The sequence below is a fragment of the Lactuca saligna genome, chromosome 5 (genome assembly GCF_052625555.1).
Source record: "Lactuca saligna cultivar CGN05327 chromosome 5, ASM5262555v1, whole genome shotgun sequence".
Lineage (NCBI taxonomy): Eukaryota > Viridiplantae > Streptophyta > Magnoliopsida > Asterales > Asteraceae > Lactuca > Lactuca saligna.
Window position 1 is genome coordinate 304,879,415 of NC_136421.1, and position 6,117 is coordinate 304,885,531.

The window sequence follows — 6,117 nt, forward strand, 5'->3', positions numbered from 1 at the left end:
ATATTAATAATAAGAATAATAAGATTATTTAATTAGTATTGATCAAGAATTAATCTAGGATTAATTAAGTGATCAAAAGAAGACTAATTAAATATATGGGTTGATTGTGTAAATCATCCATACTTATATAGTGGGCTAATGCTCCATGGATTATCTAGTTGGGCCAAAACCCATATGATGCTCCATGGATGCTCCATGGTGTATTTGAACCCATGGATCCAAGGAAATGGAAAGTCATGACAATTAGGGTTTACCCTAATTGTAACACTATATAAAGATATTATTCTTCCCAAAATCGGACACTAGATTATTCTAGAGAGGGCTAACCGATTTCATGAAGTGTTCTAGTTTCTCTCAAGTTATTCCAAGTGTATTTGGTGTTGTGTGAACCATTTGAGGTGTCACACTTGGGGCACTAAGCACTCAAGCTTCATGAAGACAAGCACTATCAAAGAGGTATGTATTCTATCTTGTTATATTCATTATTTTGTATGCTAGATTAGGATAATACCTTGGATGTTCATATTTGCATGTATAATAGAGAAAACATAGATCCAAGGTATTTAGGGTTGCATGTACACTTAGGAGTGTTAGAATGCTCATAACCCAACAGTGGTATCAGAGCCTAGGCTTGTTTTCTTGTTATACCTGCAATGGAAGCTGAAAAATCGAGTTTTGATGCTGTCAGCCCAGCTGACTCGCCGAGTCCATGAAGGGACTCGACGAGTCCAAGGCAAAATGCATCCAACTCGCCGAGTTGTGTTCATGCACTCGACGAGTTGGACCCCAGACAGCATATCTTCGAGGTTTTTGGCTAGAAATGGACTAGGAACATTACCCTAAGTTGTTTTGAACTTATAAACTTGTTTTTAAATGTGGTAATGTTCATGCTAATCCATTTTTAAGATAATTGTCAATAGATTCATGTTTTGTATTAGTTTAAAGGTTAGACTAATTACATGAAAAAGTTTGATTTGAATTATCTTGTTCTTATGAGTTGCTTAGATTAATAGAAAAGTTGAGTGAAAAAGTTGTTTTCAATCCAAATTAATCTAAGAGTTGAGTATAAAATGTGTTTGTGTAACTTATCCTTAAGTTACATGAAGAGTCACATTAAAGACTCATAAAACTCATAAAGTTGGCAAAGGTTACAAAAGATGAAGAGTCTTGTCCTTCAGTTATGGAGGTTCAAGAGTCACTTCATTAAAAAATAAATAAATAAAATATGTAACCTTAATTAATTCCATAAGTTATAAAATAAAGAAAAGATTAATTCTTTATTAATTTAAAGTCTTCCATAATTTGTCCACAAGTTATGGAACTTGAAGAGTTTTTGGATTAAAACTACTTTAAATACATAAGTTATGGAATTAATTAGTTTTGAATAGTTTCAAAACTTGCCCTCAAGTTTTGGAATTTGTAAAGTTTTCTCTTATGAATACTTTAATTCCAAGTTAGCCCTTAGAATTTTAAAAGTTAAAATTCAACCCTTATACTTTATAATATTATAAGTTAATAATATTTATATGTATAAGAGTAAAGTCGGTCTTACCGCTAGTACGCCTCATTCACGAAGCCGGTCTATAAGGTGGGTATAAGGTTGTTGCCTATAAAATGGCAACTTAATGGGTGTTCACTCTCACCCACCGCTCGCTTGACTGGTGGAGGGTCGTTAGCCGAACGGGTTTGACATGACTATAATTCTCCCTTCATTAAAAGTATTAATGATAAATACTAAGTAACTAAACTTTTAATAATACCCAATCTTAGTTACTTAGAAAAATGTGAATAAGGTGCTAATCCACGAAATTACACTTTGCACTTTGTTTGAGTCGGTTAGTGGAGCGCGTGTGGTTAACCGGCACACTAACTCGTATTTAACAAGGTAGGCAAAGGGTAACTTAATGTTTATCATAGTATCGATGGAGCGTGTGTGGTTAACCGGCACATCGATTGAGGGATAAACACTTAAGGGTACCCAGTAATTTGCATGGTTACTTCACACCTTGTTGTGTGATCCTCGGCATCCCAGTCACAAAACCTGAAGGGCACACTCGAGATTGAAACATGCCATTGAACAGTTCAATGAATCTCAAAAGATCTAGGAGTTTCAAAACCAATTAAAACCTAATAATACATTTCGTTTATCTTGGTGGAAATTGGTGAATCGTCATTCACCTACCTTCAAATTGTTTTATAGCTTGGATTACGGCATACCTCTTCTAAGTTATAAAATAGTTTGTTGGGTCCTAGCCTTAATATTTTCATATTGGGTGTCATATTAAGGACTTTAGATCAACTATCTTGAATATCTCCCATAACATGTCTGGATTAGACATTTATGATCTTCCCAAATCTCTTGAAACAAGCTTTCCTAAATAAAGATGATGTCCCATGGATATCATACTTCTCTCTCCTCTTCCAATTATTCTCCCTAACCCACAAGTTCTTGAAAAATTTAAGGTCACTCGAACCCTATTGGCAAGACAAGGTCTAGGTGTGATCACATCTTGGAGATGTAGTCACATATTGACAAGCCGGGAGAGTTGGGTGTCAAAGTCTTGAGAAAGTTGGTAGTTCAATCACTTTCTAAGTCACATAGTGAGTTCCTTTGGGACACCTATGAAATAGACTATGACAAGACCCTTAATGATCTTATCTAAGATCAACTTCCTGAAACTTTATGGACATTGACAATGGTGACACTGGAAATACAGAAAAAGCATTCTCTTCCCAATGGAAAGGGATCGGCCATAGTCAATTCGGTTGAACAAATGGTAAAGAGAAAAGCTAAGTCTGTAATAGTCCTGTGTACCATTATCAAAGGGTCCATATGTTTATATTGCCAAAGTAAGGGTCATTAGTTGCGAAGCTGCCTAATTTACCTAAGGATGTTAAAGTCAATAAGATTGACTCTACTTCAGGTAAAAGTCCACAAATCTAACTCTGTTAAGTTTCTATTCTGAGATTCTTGATACATGTTGTGACTGGGTCACATGGTAATGTTTTAAGAATCAAAGAAAAGTAAAGGAACTTAAAGAAAGAATATGCTGAATCTGATGGCATAGATGGATTTCTATCGCGTAGTTTGAAAAATCGGATTCTTGAGCTACTTCTTAGGAGTTATGAGATATTGCTAAGGAATAGATAACAACAAGTTTTCATATGGATTGTAAGGATAAGTTTTTCCGCATAGTTTTGAAAATAAAAGAAAATTTTGATTTTATTTATTTTAAAAATATCCTTACAATGGCATTTGAGGAAAAATTGTTGCTTATATGATTCCATTAATAGCAAGAGTGGAAGTATGAAATTGATTCTTTCATTTGTGGTAATGTCTAAATTTACCAAATAAGGAAAGATTCTCATCATCCAAAGTCTCAATTGGACCGGGACTTGGAATCATGCAAGTTCTATAGCATGATGAATGAGAACTTTCAAGTATTGGAAAAATTAAGACTAATTACTTATTCACATGGATGTGTGAGTCAAGTAATGGACTAAGGGATCGAGTACATTGTCATGTGCACTGATTAAGTCCACCACAAAAGATATAAGGCTATTCGTCATAGTTTACTAAAGCTCAGTAAATATGATTATACTTACAAGCTTAAGTGTAACTCTGAGACATTGGAAAAGGTTCCAAATGTAAGGCAGAGCGAATAAGAAGAATCAAATTAGGCAGAAGGATAAAAGTTTCTCAAATCTGAAAAGATGGGAGAGTACTTTAGTATCAGTTTTGTGATCATCTTAATGATTAAGAAACCATATCAAAATTAGTTCTCTAAGGAAGTCTTAGTGCATTCTTATGACTAAGAAGAAGGGATCTTGAATTGTTGAAATGGTTAAATCAAGAAGATGAGTCATACTTCGTTCCAATACAAGTCTTAGAGTCATACTCCAAGATTGTAATTTGAGTGACATGTCTTTAAGAAGGTTTAAAACACTTATCAAATGTAAGAGTAAAAGTTTTCTACTCTTGTACATTTGAAATTGGTAAGTTGTGATGTTTTGGATAAAACAAAGACCAACTAAGGCCAATTGTATGAAGTGTTTGTCTTGATTAGAATCCACACTATCTCTTGAATATCTGACAAGAGAGTCTTATATGTCAAGAGGACAGTGGGAGTCTTAAAGGTCTTGAAAGTCTCAAGAACTAATCAAGAATGAAACCTAAAGTTCTTCACTAGCACACGACTTAAGGTTTATAACCTATCGTGTTGACATATTCTGTGCCCATTCCAGTTAAAGTTGACTTTGCATATGAGTTCTTAGAGTTCTCAATGTGTTGCACAACAACTTGGAAGCAATGGTAGGCCCTTGAGCTACCAGGTGGCAAGAAATTAAGATTGAGTTCAATCCATATGGTTTTGGATTTGTCATTATCCTTGTCTTGTGATTATGGTTTTGACAAATTCATATGGGTAGGAACTCATACACCAATAAATCTAAGTGTCATAAGGTTTCTCTCTGATTCATGAAAATGATGGTGAGGAAACACTTCCACTAAGTAGATTTTAGTTAGATAGCAATTGTGATATTTGCATTCTCAAAGTCGTTAGTGGAGCGTGTGTGGTTTACCGGCACACTAACTTGGACTTGTGAGAAATGGCAAAGGTCAAAACGGTCAAGACTATGATTACGGCATCCATTTTCATAGTTCTTAAAATTGTTTTGACACACCCATGAGCTATCTAAGGGAAGGTGTATGTTTTTGATAAAGTCTTATCAAAACAATCTAGTATCAGAAATCTGAACTTTGGTCAGAAAATCAATAAAGTATTGATTTCTAGAAGTCGAGCTTTCTGAGTACATGTCAAAGCTAGTGGGAGCATAAGTGTTATGCTAATAATCATCATGTTAGTGGGAGCATGATAATTATGATAAGTATTGCAAGCTAGCAATGTTAATTATAGAAAACAAAAGGTTTCAATTGGGAAAAAGTTGTTTTGCTATAATTAAGGGAGAGGAAATTATACTTCATCTCAAATCTATAAGCTTAGATCATGAGGTTTTAATCATTTAGTCAAGGATATATATGAATTTCATGTTGGAATGGCTCAACATAAGGAAATTCTGTATATGGGTCCATTATTTGCGTTCTTAAATTCGATTATGATTACGGCATCCCTTTTCATAATCTGAATTATGAGAACTTGGCAAATTGAAATGGAAATGTTATAGCAAAAGACTGGTTTAGTCTTTATGTGAGACATCATGAATCGTGTCCCATATGCTTCGGATATAGGATCGATTACATGTGCTATATTCATCCTTTCTAAAATTTTCCAAATGCCTAGGGCAATAAGAAAGGAAAAGGTTTAGAACTGGATATGACTAAAAGGATTAAACAATTGTCGAGGAAAATCTAAGGTTTACCAAAGATTGGTTGCTCAAGGACAGTTGGAAGTATAGTGATAATTCTGGAAGGACCATATTGACATAATCTGTAAGGAGGCAACTCTTGTTCAGAAGTGATAGTCGAAATGGAATCTGGAAATGTTTCAAAGTTAGAATTTTCAATCTGTGTAAGATTAAGGAAACTTAATGCAAGAAGGATGGTTCCAAGGACTTGATCTCCTTTGGAATGCTCTGTAATGATTGTTGTTAAGTCTTTCTGACTTTGTGCATAATCATTACAAGAGGATCGATGCATATAAGTTTAGAATCTAACAGATTTCAGTAAATGACATGAATTTGGAATTCTTGCATTTGCAGTAAGGATTTGGGAGTGTGAAAAGAGAATCATTGAAGTTATGTTCATTTGATCTAGTTCACAAAATAAAGATCATAGACAAACATATTATGCATACTTGGTGTATGGCATGACTAGTGTTTAGAAAACATAGTGTGCATGCTTGGAGCATGGGACAACTATTGTTTTAAATTCAAGAATAATGTTGATAGCTGAAACAATATACAATAAATAATGTGTAATCATATGGTGATAAATAAAAAGTGTTTTATTTATATTCATAAGTTCTGAGACCATATTGGATTCAATTATTATTGTGTTTCACTTTGCATGTTTTGACTTCCCGAATAAACTAGGTTATTCTTCCGGAATGACTAAGTTATTCAAACCATCCACAGTCGGTCATATGTTGGAAGTAGATA